Genomic DNA, 13,666 nt, shown 5'->3' on the forward strand with positions numbered 1-13,666 from the left:
AGGGGGGCAAAAGTGGGGATCCATATCTCCTGACCTCCTTCACTCGGACTGAACGCGCCATCGAGGGGGCAGGAGGGCTGAGCAGGGAACTATGGGGGAAGGGTGGTCTGCGCCGTTCCCCGCGCCCCGCCCCCCCCCCGTGTCCTGCCATCTCACCCCACTCTCAGGACCATGACCCTCGCATGGCCTGGCAAACCCACATCCCAGCAATCACTCCACGCCGCTCGGTAATTGACAAAGAAACAAATTGCTCGTCTGAGAGGGTAATGGTGGTTGTCTGTAGCCCGCTAATTACTGCCCCTGCTGAGCCCAGACCCCCGTTCATCACTGCGCCACTGACGGAGGTTCGGTAATACTGCCAGGACTCACGCAAAATGCACGTTCTTTAAAACACAGGGAATGCGAACGCAGTGGATCTGGCTTCTATCAAAGCGTTTTGGTTCTTGCCTCCATCTGGGTTTTTATTCTTCCTGCATTTTACCTTCAAAGGCGAACAAAGTATCTGAAAGCTGGCTGTAAATTATTTCTAATAGTGCTTAGCTTTTATTTTTCTCTTTCTATACACAAACAAACTAGCATTCACTAATTTCTAAATGCAGCCACCAATTAGCCTGCCAATTGAAGTAATTTCTTGTCAGCCAACCCTGCAAAAATAAAAAAACGGACACTGTAAATGAAAAGAAAGTGGAAAATCGAAGTATATGTAATCACTCCATGAGAACTTGTTCTCTACAAGCAATCAAGGCCAAGAAAAACAAAGCAACCTTAGAAAACACATTCGAGTGGCTCAGTCTGAAAGAGGTGCTGGAACGCAGGGTGATGCAGGAATTAACGGTTCAGGAACCAGGTGGTTATTTGCTCAAGCGACTTCAGCACTGTGACAATTTCTAACCTTCATCAATGAGCCGCTGAATATTTTATGATTTCATATCTGACAGACGAACAAGCCTGGGCAAGGATACAACTGGAAGAGTCTGAATGAGGCATTTCTTTTTTAAAACCTAAAACAAACACACAAGGCCGATAAACTACAGCGCTGCTCCCCCCAGAGAAGCACAAAATAGAACAGCTTGGGAACTTCTGACACACAAACGGTAGTAAGAGTCACTTCTTAGGACGCCGATGCTACACACAAGACTCTTGCAGGGATGCTGATACAAGGGGTCCTTCAGAGTTAGCACCTACAGATAGTGGTCCAGCAAAAATACAGGGATGAAGAGAAGAATATTTTGCAGAGCAGCACAACACAAATCTCATTTACACAACAGCACACTTAAAATCACATTACTCCGTCGCAACCTCAAGCTCCTGCGCAGGTTGTACTGATTAAACAGCAAGAATGTATTTTAATGTTTTTAAAAATGATTTAAATTCCATGTCTGCTCTACTTAAGTTGGCAAATTACTAACCAGCACCTGGAACTGACTAATTGTTACAGACAAGCGCCTACGGTCCATCCATCCGTAAATACTGCAACTCACTGTGCGACACCACGACTGTCATCTTCATCGTGCAGTTGTCAGTGTGGCATCTCCAATTGCCACCCCCCATCCCCCCACGAAATGATTAAACCATGAATAAAATCAATAAACAAATAAATAAATATTCTGGATCGCCAACCATGTCTTCTCGCACCGATATGCCTCTCGCAGCAGCATCAAAGATTCAACATTTTTCAAGGAAGGCTGCACGAACATCTGCTCGCAATCTGCATCTGTAGCAATTAATTAATGCAGTGAATTTCCAAGAGCGGTGTTGAACAGAACCAAAAAAAATTGTTTAATTGTTTAATCAAAATTAATTGGGGCCAATACGTATAAATTTGCACATTTCACCAAACGTCGCGTGGCGTAGGCTTTCCGTCTCATTAAGTGGATTCCAGTTCAGTTTTAGAATCCTTGGCTCAAATTTCAATTGAATTCTGCCTTGGTATTTTAGTCCTACTATTCCCCTTAATCCAGTTCTACCGCTGTCACAATGCCCAGGAAACTTAAAATAAGAGTCCGAAGAGACTGCAGGGTCATCTCACAGATCGTCGAAACTACACACACGGGGGGCTATCAAAAACTTTCACTTAGGTTTGGTAACGGGAAGGGACCAGAGAACACTTTATCATCAAACACTCGATACATCCCATTGAATGTTTCACTACCATAAATCAAAGGGCAACAAGTTCTCCCTGAAAAATGTCCTGTCGTGCCGCGCGGCGAGGAAAAAGACAAACAAACAAAAAATAAAACTAAGCGAACCAAAAAATAATGGCACAAAAATCAACAGTGGCAGGAAATAAATAAGCCCTGTCTCAAGGTATAAAGCACAAGTTTCCTTGCATGATACATTTTGACACCTCTCGGGATCTCTTATACCACACAGGTGGAAGTGAAGAGTCTTAGACTTTAAAGGTGTCAATTTGTATAAAATAAATTTAATCTTTCTCCCACCAATCACCCTCTGTCAACACCTGCATCTGCAACGCACCATCACTGGCGGCGTCACAAACTACGGACGCAGCTCCGCGATGGAGGCTGTTGTTGCAAACTGGTCCCTAGCTTGTGCTTCTTGCCATTGGGAGGATGTTCATTTCGATGTACAATAAGGACTATAGCGCCTAGACTTTTTTTTTTTTCTCCCCTGGACAGAAACGGCACGGACTCTATCCTCAATCACAGCTGCTGTCCCGCCTGGACCGAGCAAACGCTGCAGGCGACAGTGTGCTTGCTTCACTACACCATAATGAACCTTTAATTTCTCCCCATTACGACAGAGATTAATTGCTGTTCGTTCGTGTGTGTGTGTGCGTGTGCGTGCGTGCGTGCGTGCGTGGGTCCGCTGCAGATAGGAACAGGTATAGGATTCATCACGGAGGAGAAGAGAGGGGGAGGGGAGGAGGAAGACATGGTACATCTAGGAGTCGGAAGAAACCCCAATCTCCCCTTACAACACCCTCTTAATCCCTGACTATCATGGGAAAATAAAAATACGGCACTGCCAAGCATACTTCCATTCACAAAAAGGAAACACTAGGGGGAAAAAAAGAGACAGGAAAAGGCCCAGGCTCTTTGATAAAGGATTAAGGCTGGCCTAGTTTTTTTTGTAAAGCCTTCATTGCATAGTGACCTTTTCAAGAGAACTCAGGCTTTCAATTTTTTTTCTTGTTTTATCTCACTGGTTCAGTCCTGCTGGGAGCCTGATAAAACCCTCGTTCAGACCACAGCACAATTGCAGGCTTCCCCGGGCGCTGTGACAGGATGCCCGTGATGATCCCGTTTGACACCGCCGAGGCAAGCTGGGGTAATCCCGGGTCACAGGGTCCATGCCACAGGAATGGCAAAGGCCAAGGAGTGGAAAAGTGTGAGGCACCAGCGGAGAAACCGTGCTCACCTGGGCGCGTTGTCAAAAATCCTCTTCACTCCCACTTATTCTAAAAGGGGGCGGCTGATCGTGAGTGGAATTTCAAAGCCGTTCCAAAAAGAAAATTAATTTCAAACTGAAAAACACAATTATAAGGCCAGTGCCAGAAATGCACCGCCAACACTGCCTCACGGCTAACTTCCACCCAAGGTCATGCACAGTTTTCAATCGTAATTAAAATGTAGATGCCAAAATAAACAGCTGAAACACCAGACTACCTGCAATGCAGTTTCCGCCGAACCGGAGTTGACACGCTTCGAACAGGAAAAAGTCAAGTGACAAACTGCAACTAACCGAACGGCTGCCTTCCTCTGTTCCCGGCTCGAGACGATTGCTTGCTCGGAGTTGTGGAATATCGACAGGCACTAACGGAGTAAAAACACACCGAGCCGGCACCGTTACTCACACGACCTGCAGCGCTCCGGGCTGCGGATTTCTGCGAGAGCGTGGTTTTGCAGACAGCAGGTATTCCGTCATTGATGAAACTTAATTTCCGCGCGTCAGCTTTTTTTTTTTTCGCGCTCACCGATCACAGGAGCGTATTTACGGTCTTTCAGCCACAAAGGTACAGATGGGAGGCCTACAGCTCAGGAAGCCTGCGGGGGCACAGATACCAATGGGGCAATAAAGCGATTTATATATATGAAAATGGATTGTCACAGAACAGAAGCCCAACACGGCTGACGAATCAATCCGTCAATCCCAACGGCTGGCACTTTTTATGCCCCTCTCAAATTTTGCGACCCTGTTGTAAAAGAGAGTTACTACATTTGCATCTCAAACACGGTACTGTGAAACAGTCAAGTCAGCACATAATACCGAAGCAGGATGAGAGAAAGTGAACATCGTACACCAGACATCTTCAGATGCTGATCTTCTCCGAATCCAACGTATCGGCGTAACTTTACTTATGAGAAGTGCTGAAAATACTGAAAAGTACTCAACCACCAGGAAATAGACTCCCACAGCACCCACGGGCCTTCTAGGATTGTCTGTCTTGTTATTAAATATTTTTTTAATTAATAAGAGAATGAATTTCTAGGTGATGGAGTGCAATAATCCACCTGCATATTGAGCTACTCACCTCTGGCAGTCGAAATGCAGATGCTGCCGAGACTGGGAGTGAAATTAATTTGGTGGCCTCATCCCAACCTCCCCTGTGGCCAGTTAACTCAATCTCGAGAAGGTTAGAAGTTGTCCACAATTCATCAGTGGGGAAGCGGCGTTACAGAATTAAAAAGGATGCTATAAGTAGTACCTATACGAGCATGTAACGAACCACGCTGTCTCTCCTGCAGTGGACTTTGAAACCAGAAAGCCAGTCCAAACCATCAATTATTAGCCAGGTTCCTTAGATGCCCAATTGTGCCTGGATAGCTCCAATGCATTAAATCAAGAAAAGGAAAACCAACCCAGATCATAAAGTCTTCAATGACTACAGGAAGGGCAAAGCTCCATGAGGGAAATGCAGCTGGGTTTTATTTTTTCTGGTCTGAACAAAAACTAGCTGACAGGGTCATTTTTAATAAAAGATCCTCATGTCAGACAAGAATAGCACGGCTATAATTGTCTTTTCAAGGCTGATACAGCAACGGAATCCAGTCAGCTGCGGATGCTTAAGTTAAAGCTGCAGTTGATCAGATCTCACATTGCAACTCCCGTCTACTCTGCTTATCCGGCTGCCATTCGTTGGTCCGCACCTTTCAGAGGTAACATCTACTCAAGAAACAGCCTACAAAAGCTCCAAGCAATAAAAGCCTGGAAAGACTCCTTTTTTGAGTTTCTCCGGTAAACAGAAACGGTCACAGGACGTACAAGACCCTCTGGACACACAGAAAGAAGAATGCCTGCAAAATGAGGAATCAGAAAGACGCCGGACACAAAGTGAGCAGCAGCACCCGGCCCATCCTTCACATTGACCTTGACATTTCGCCGGAGACACTGGAAGCAGAACGGGATTCGCGGCTGCAGAGATCAGCCTTCGGTGTCAGGCGCAGAGTGTGGCCTGGTTCTCTTCCAAGCGTGCGCCGAGGGGAGAGGTAAGAGACAGCCTGATTTGTCCACACGGGCAACGCTCAGGAAGGTCACTGGGGCCACTGCCCACATTACAGAGCCACGGACTGACTCGGTAGCAGTCTTCCTTGTCACGTCGAACTACAAAGGTCCATTCAACCGTTACTGCATCTCCCAGTGGAAGCGTTACACCTAGTTTGAAGACGGGTCTGTGAGCAAAATGTGCTGGGGGACCTTGGGAAGCGATGAAAGCGTAAGGGTGCGCCACGTTGTGTAATGACTGTGATGGAGAGTATAACTGGGGCTCAATGGGTCTATGTGGAGTCCAGGAGACACGCTGCACTGCACCAAAGACTTCTCAGTATGTGCTGCCCAGCTGGCAAGCCGTTATTGCCGCGCCAGAAGTTAATCAAGATCCCTGAATGCCTAGAGTGTCCTGAAAGAGGACATGACCCTGCCACCACCACCTTCCCTGCCTTCACTCTACCTCCCTTTGCCCCGCCGAGCAGCTACACTTTTGTATGACATGGTCTGGAAGAGTGTAATTTAAATTCCCCACAAAGCAGTTACAGAAAATAAAGGAATTTAGCAATTTCGTTCTTGCATTAAATTACTGAAAGCATCAAACTTTTTTTGTTTTAAAGACCTGGTGTCTGCCTAAAGTCTCTCTTAATGGATTTCAAAGGTTCATTCAAAAGTGGCTATAATTTTACCAAAATGAAAAAATGCACTGCTGTGACACGGCTCCCTGTAATGGCTTTGCGATGTCAGAAAACGCACCAAGTACTTCCTAAACACGTGAAAATATCTTATTTTTTCTTTGCAAGAATGATCATCAAGCAACAGGGTAACAGTTACTCTGCGATGCCCCCTCCTACATAACAACAAACAACAGAAGTAAAAAAAGGAAAAATAACCCCTGCTCTCACACACATACACTTTTGTCTAATTTTGGTTTAAATCAATCAATGTCATCAGACACACACAGCACCATGCGCCTCCTCTAAGGGACTACAGCAGGCAGCTACGGCTCACAACACGGAGTGGATGTGTGTGTGTCCGTGTCTGCGTGCCTGTGTGTGTGTGTGTGCGTGTCTGTGTCTGTGCGCATCTGTGCCTGTGTGTGTGTGCGTGTCTTAGTGTGCGCGCATCTGTGCCTGTGTGTCTCTGTGTCTGTGTGTGTCTGTGCGTCTGTCTGTGTGTGTGCATGTGTCTGTGTCTCTGTGTGTGTGTCTGTGTGTCTGTGCGCATTTGTCTCTGTGTCTGTGTGTGTCTGTCTGTGTCTCTGTGTGTCTCTGTGTGTGTGTCTCTGTGTGTGTGTCTCTGTGTGTGTGTCTGTGTGTGTGTGTGTGAGCGCGCTGCTGACTGAAGCTGCCATTCGATTGGCGGGACAGACAGAGGCTTGTTGCTATGGGGATGTACACAGCGGAAGAGGCCTCTGCGGTGATCAAGCAGCTCTGCGCTGGACGCACGAGACGCACGAGACGCACAGACCCCATGCGATGCAGCTTGGGCCCGGGTTCGTTCGTTTGATTAATTGAAATTGTTTCCGTTTTTTTGGGCTCTGCAGTGGTGCAAACATCAGCCTACATCGGGGCTCTCGCAGCCCGTCAGCCGGCCTCTGTCAGCCTGCCTTAATCTCCACTCCCTACCTGGAAAGACTACCTCGGTGCAAGGTTAAGGCCAACCAGACTACATAAAACATTCAGGGGGGTAAAACACAAACCTGCAGAGTCTAGTCTTATAATTAGATTTGACACATAGGGGTAGATAGATACACAGATAGCTGGATGGGGGGAAGGGGAGGAATTGCACACTATGTCGCTATTCGAAAACAACTCATTTTCAGGTGACTAATTCACATTGTGGTTGTATTATTCAGCATGTGGGGGTTCTGTTTTTCATGCTCCCTTTCCTCCTTACATTGGGTTAATAAATAATTACTGATGTGCTCTATATTGCACACAAAAGTGCATCTATACACACACAACCCGTAAGGCAGTAGAAGACGGCATAAAGCGATACAACCTTAAGGAAGTAATTCTTTAATAAGTAATGACCTAATCATATAGCTATCTGATACTGTGCTGAACAGCAATAAGGAGCTGTAGGCCGTAACTCTAACTCCGTGACTCAGCAATAACTGATCTCCTCCTCCTCCTTAAACATCAGCTCGGCTTACGCATCCACGGAGAGACAACAGAAACCCGATCGTGAGTCGGACTTGCTCCCCCACCAGCACACGGGAGGCGGACAAACGCTCGTAACACTTTTGAGATTCCTGGAAAAAAGTTTCCCTCAGTCTCCCGTCACGACGTACAACTGTGCTGAAAAAGCAGAGGAACACAAAAGCAATCCGCAACCCTTTCAGCCTAATCAACCACCTACTCAATCTCCAAAGGTCCGCCGAGATGAGTGCGGACGACAGCTATTTTATCTCCTTCCCCATTCCTCCCCGATGGGAGTTTGGCAGACTTAGGAGAGCTGCTGTACAAGTCGGAAACCGGCAGCAAGTAGAAAATGAAATGCATTGGGGAAGTTAACAAGCAATGGAGCCGAGTGTCTAAGGGGGGAGAGATGCTCCGTTCTGCTCGTTTCCCCCCCAGTGCACAAGTACATCTCGGGTTGTGCGTCACACTCGGGTCTGAAGGAAGTGAGTTTCGGAGGCCGGGAAAGCACAGCGCAGGAGGACACACCGGGCCGCGCCTCAGTCCTCAGAGAGGCACGGTCCCAAATCGCAACAAGCCCATGCGCTCACCTGGGGTGCAGGGGCAGGTGAATCTACTTGCTCACTTTCTGAGCTGCATCAGACAAGATTAAAAGCAAAAGTGCCGACGCGTGGGTGCTTCAATAATGTTCTCTGTAGGACCGAATCGACCAGCGATGGCTTTCCGTACGCTCCGATCAGAAGGCAACGTCAGTCCCGCGCTGGCGCCTTCTGTATTTCAGCCCGTGGACACGCAGATCGCCAGACTTTAAATAGCTAGCAATTAACCGCCAATCGAGTATTGTACGGACTTGGCTCGATCCGATAATGAAGAGGCTAAATGCCAAACGAGCGTTCCTGGGTGGTAATATGAGAAGGTGGGATCAAAGGGTAAGCAGAACCTTGATGGGTCAATCCAGTACATTTCCCCTAATTAAAGTCTATCTGTTCTCCCGTCTCTACCACCTGCACGTCGGCAGCCCATCTGTTATCCCGTGTTTAAGGTCACGAGACACTTGCAGTGCATGTTTTCAAGTGCCGTGCCATGTGTGCGGCAAATAATAAATCAGTTCGGGGACGGCAAACATCATAAAACTAAATATATATAGTATTTTTGTAATCCTCAGATTCGGATTATCCCCAGCAATGTATCTGCTGCTTTATTTTGTACCACAGGCAAACAAACCGGAAAAAAAAAGAAAAAGTTTCAAACGGCTAACACTCTAACCCCCCCCCCACCCCACGGCTGTATGTGCTGTTGGAAATCAGGACGAGGCATTTCGTTCAAGAGCGACGCAGGTTCCCTCGGCCGTCACAATTAGCGAGGATCGCAAACACTGACCCGATGTGACCCGACTCGTTCTAAAGTGGAAGTTTTTACCTCGCCTTCTTTTCATTTCTCATCGTTGTTAAGGACGTGCTTAGTTATTCTGTGCTCTCAGCCTCAAGTGTCAACAGTGTGGAATTTGAACATATTCACAATTAAAATCTGACCTGTAAATAAGAATAACAGACACATCATAATAAAGAACCATATTAAAATTGACAGTGGAAGTCCCGCAAGTTACCTGTAACGCTTTCACACTTGTGGCTTTCAAGATCAGCCATCATCACAAGTGCAGGCAGCAGGCGCTGGCCCCCGCATAAGGCCAAGCCACCAGGTGTTACAGTGTTGGAGTCTGCTCTGTGTTGTGCCACGTGCACGCAAGGTTGCCCATTTTACTACAACAGGGCTCTATAATTCATTTCTTATTAATGTTCCAAAGGCTGCAAGGCTCACCTGCGCTCCCTGTGCGGTACAGGCTGCTGACGCTGCTGCTGCTGTCTGGATATGAAAGTGGCCCCCCACAGCGGGCTGCTGTGGCTGTTCCTGAGCCAGCCCATGGGGGGAGCCGACGGGTAGGGGGTGCTGCGGAAGCCATGATCTGACTCGGTCTCCGCTGTGAGGGAAGAGGCCGAGCTCCCCATGGCCCCTCGGGCCCCAGGGGGGGTCGTCTATGGGCCTTCTCTCTAAAACAATGCGGCCTGTCCCTCCTCTCTTATATCGCAGGGGTGATTGGTGATTGGAAAGACGTCCTGTCTGACAATGAAGCAATCCCCTTCAGGGCAGGATAAGGCTTGGAAAGACGGGCCTATGCACAGTTCCCATGCTATAAGCATTCCTTTGTGGCTGAGACCTACAGGGTGCAATAGTTACATCTAACCAGAGAATGGGTGGGGTTTGGGAGAAATCCTGGTGCAGACTTTAGATTTCCAACCTGCACAACTTCTACATAAAGAAAAACAACAGACGTTTAGGCTCAGGATCAGATGGGATTCTTCCAAAGCAACCCCTGAAGGACTTTGGCGTGACTTGGGGGCGAGTTTCTTGAAACCTTGTTCTATTGCATCAGCTAGTTGTTCTTAAAAATATGAATATTAAAATATTAAAGATGAATGAATGAAAAGTGCTCTTATCCAGGAGGCTGGAGACAACCTGGCAGCTCAAATGCTTAAAGGATCCAGAAGAATCTTAGAGAAAGTCAGATTTCCAATAAAGCGAAACAAAAACAAATCCCCAAATTGCCTTCTACGTAATTGCACACCAACAATGTGCGAGTCACAGGTCCTGCAGGGCACTCTTGTCCGTGTCGTAGCTGCGCCTCTCGTGGAAACTGAAGGACTGGTGGCACAGTGAGCTGCCTGGCATGGCTGTGGTCTCAGAGAGCCCACCCTGACGAAAGCACACGACTGCCTGCGACGCCATTCAGAGAGACCATGTCCCTGCAAAGGCAGGTGCTCCTCCAGAAGTCCAAACCCTGCTCCAGGAGTCCGCACGGAAGAGAAGAAATTCCCCAGTCGGGCAGCACAGCGTCTCTCATCCTCTAGCAGGCTCTTGCTGCAAGGTTCGCAGCTGAATTGTGAGCCGATGGCTTGACTTCAAGAGACTACGTGGAGAGGGAAGCCGCGGTGCACAGTTCAGACAAGCAGGCGGGATGAGTCAATATTGCTGCATGAGGTGAGTTTCCATGAAGGGGGGAAGTCGCTGTGAATCGCAGTACACAAGCTCAATCAAATCTAAAACATCCAGAATGGAAAACGCATTTGAGGATTAGATGAGTAGAAAAATGTAAGCAATCAAAAAGTGTACCTTCCTTGGCCTTAGTTCCCTCATCCGACACACAGGTCATTAAGGTCCAGCCAAGCAGGACAATTTCACGAATCGAGGCTCTTCCCAAACTTGCTCTGAAGTACGAAGTGGTACAAATGAGCACGACTGACCGATCGCAACACAAGCACTGCAGTGTGTCTGTCCAGCACGAACCACAAACAAGCGTCAATACAGGCTCTGTCTTCACACGCCTCAAGTTTTTGTGTTCCTTGCCTGGAAGAAGAAAAAAAAGCTCTTTGCTCACACTGTTCAGAAAGCTGAAATCCCCCCTGCTGGCACGCTCTCCCCTGTGCTTTCCCAGTGCAGCTGGCCCGCAGCCCCGCTCCCGGACTCGCCACGATTGCAACCAGAATGAATAGGCAAGTGTGCCTGACTGGAAACTAAGCACTGGCTGCACAAGCACAAAAATAATCTGACAGCCACATCCTGGAAATAAAGTCACACAAATCGATCACATAAAATGGCTGTACGCGTTTCCCCCTATTACACAATCAACAACTGAGTGGCTGCATTTGAATCAATTACAAGCTGATTGTCCGGGCACATTTTTAAAATGCACACAATGACAGGACAGTTGTAAATAAAACTGAAAATAATGCAGGGGGTCTCATCTCTGCCCTGACATGGACTTGCAAAGGATTGTGACACCCTTTAATATCCAGCCTTACAAAAAGACCAAGAACACATTTTAACTGCTAGCAAAACACTATGTATACCTGCATGTCATTCATTCAAGAGGCGATCACAGATTATGCATTAAAAGTCCAAAGCGATGTCCTGGAGTAGATGTGTGAAGGAAGGACAGTAAGTAACAGCTGCAATGTCCTTTTTACAAATAGCGCTGCTGTTTCTGAACAATGTAGCCGATACTGTCACACTGTTAGCAGGAAACTCACTTTGAAACTGGCCGCTGTGTGACTGTGTAACCGGACAGCCGCCGCAGAGGATTAAGTGGCAGCCCTTGCGCCGGAGCCGGGCTGCGGGTTTGCGCAGCGGTTGCGGAGAAACTGGCTGCGGGTGTGCACTGTATGCCGCTGCCTGCGCTGTGGACGTGGGGACGGGTGATCCGATGTCCTCTGGCTCGTCTGTCGAGGCCGATGCGGGGAGATGACAACTCACAGGCGGGCCGGTGGTCAGACCTATTAATAGTATCGATACCAGGACGCCGGCCACTGCAGCGCATTGGTGCGTGAAATATCACATTATACCCTGCATGTATTTTTAAAGCAATGCCAGCGACGGGGGAGCCCAGTGGGCAGCACTTGCTCAAGGCACAGGTTGACCCGCAGGCATTTCACATCCCGGCTCAGACCTGCATTATCACACCTCTATCCGAGCGCAAATCACGGGCTGGGTTGTGTTGGTTTGTTGCCGCTTCCCTTTCAAGCCCAGCAACACAACAGTGCCGGCGGAGGAGACGCAACCGCACACCAGCGACTGGCCTCGACAAACTTCCCGAGTGTGGATGCTAGAGACGGGGTTACATCTGCACTCGGCACCGTCTCCAAATGAACCAGTCCTGCACTGTATGCTGTCACTTTTACTTGCACGTTAGCATTGCACGCAATGAGATGCCAGACATTTCAACATGGCATTGAAAAGGCAACTTGGCATGCAATTCCGATAACCCCTCTGCCATGCAAGCCGCCCCGTCCCGCTCTTGCGTTTGTCGCCGTGCAATGGCCAGCACACCCCTGTACTTTCTTCCGAGAGTTGCGATGTCAGGACGCCGAGTAAGACGAGCCCCAGCCCGGCCCTCTCGCCGCTAGAAGACGCAGCTCCCCGCGCAACGCCGCTCCACTGCGGCCGCCCTGGCTGGCTGTGCACCGGGGGCCGCTGTCATCGCCGCCTCTTGCTATTTTCCAGGGCTGCTCTGTCCCTCTGGATCTCAGTGCAGAAGCACAGATGCAACCGGCTGCTTCCAGGCGGATTGCTGCGAGTCAGCAGCGCGCATGCGCCTGGAGAGATTTCAGAAAGCCGGGGACGGACGGGGTAGAGGAGGAGGAGGAGGAGGGAGCAGCATGGAGAGTCCCCTTGAGTTGTATTATTATTATTATTATTATTATTATTATACGAGGCTTTACTTTCAAAAATACATTGCCACAACCTTAGGATTTGCATTCTGCACTAAAACACTTTAAAATGTAGTGTGTGCGTGTAAGGACAGACCATCGCCTGCACAGACGGGGTTAGTCCTATTTTTTCGGATTAGCAGCGCGCTGATATTAATATTGCAAGACCTTGATGTGAATTATTGTGCCTGTAAATACGAGGTCCTCTGCAGATGCACGAGTTTATTTATAAATACACATAACAACAGAGCCCAATGCAGCCTACATAAGGTTTTCTCAAAACTAGCCATATGCCAGAGAGACATAAAGTGAGATCTCAATGCATGGACTCCAGAGGGAGGTTTATTATGCTGGGAAATCTCATTCCACCTGGAAGCAGTGCAAGTTCACAAGGTTAACCCCTAGAAACCCTGCATGCATTCAATCAGAAACTGCAAGAAAACAGGAATAAACAAGCTGTCAAACACCCACAGGGAAAATCGCTAGAATAACCTAATTTACTGGTACATATAAAACACAAAGCATTGCATTTCAATGTTTAATGTTTTCGCCCATTTATATACAAGCATAAAAAAAGACAGCATCAATAAAACGTATACTTTCATCTGAAGTGAGGGGAAAAACACCTCAGGTATGGGATACATATACACACATATACATTAGTTCAACCCAATTGAAGCTTGTTAGTTTAACCATTGTGAATTTCTACATAAAAGCCCAATTAAAAGAACCCATCAACCCCACGATGAGACGCACCATTTTCCACTTGAATAATGAGTCTGTATTGAGTAATGCCAGCTTCACTGTAACTAC

The 13,666-nt window shown here is 47.8% G+C and overlaps 1 protein-coding gene across 1 annotated transcript in view; it reads right to left on the reverse strand.

The window, feature by feature from the left end:
• The window catches only part of capn15 (calpain 15), a 55,806-nt gene that overhangs the window by 34,546 nt on the left and 7,594 nt on the right, over positions 1-13,666 (reverse strand). The gene's annotated exons all lie outside the window — the stretch shown is intronic.

This window comes from Amia ocellicauda, chromosome 17 (genome assembly GCF_036373705.1).
Source record: "Amia ocellicauda isolate fAmiCal2 chromosome 17, fAmiCal2.hap1, whole genome shotgun sequence".
Classification (NCBI taxonomy): Eukaryota; Metazoa; Chordata; class Actinopteri; order Amiiformes; family Amiidae; genus Amia; species Amia ocellicauda.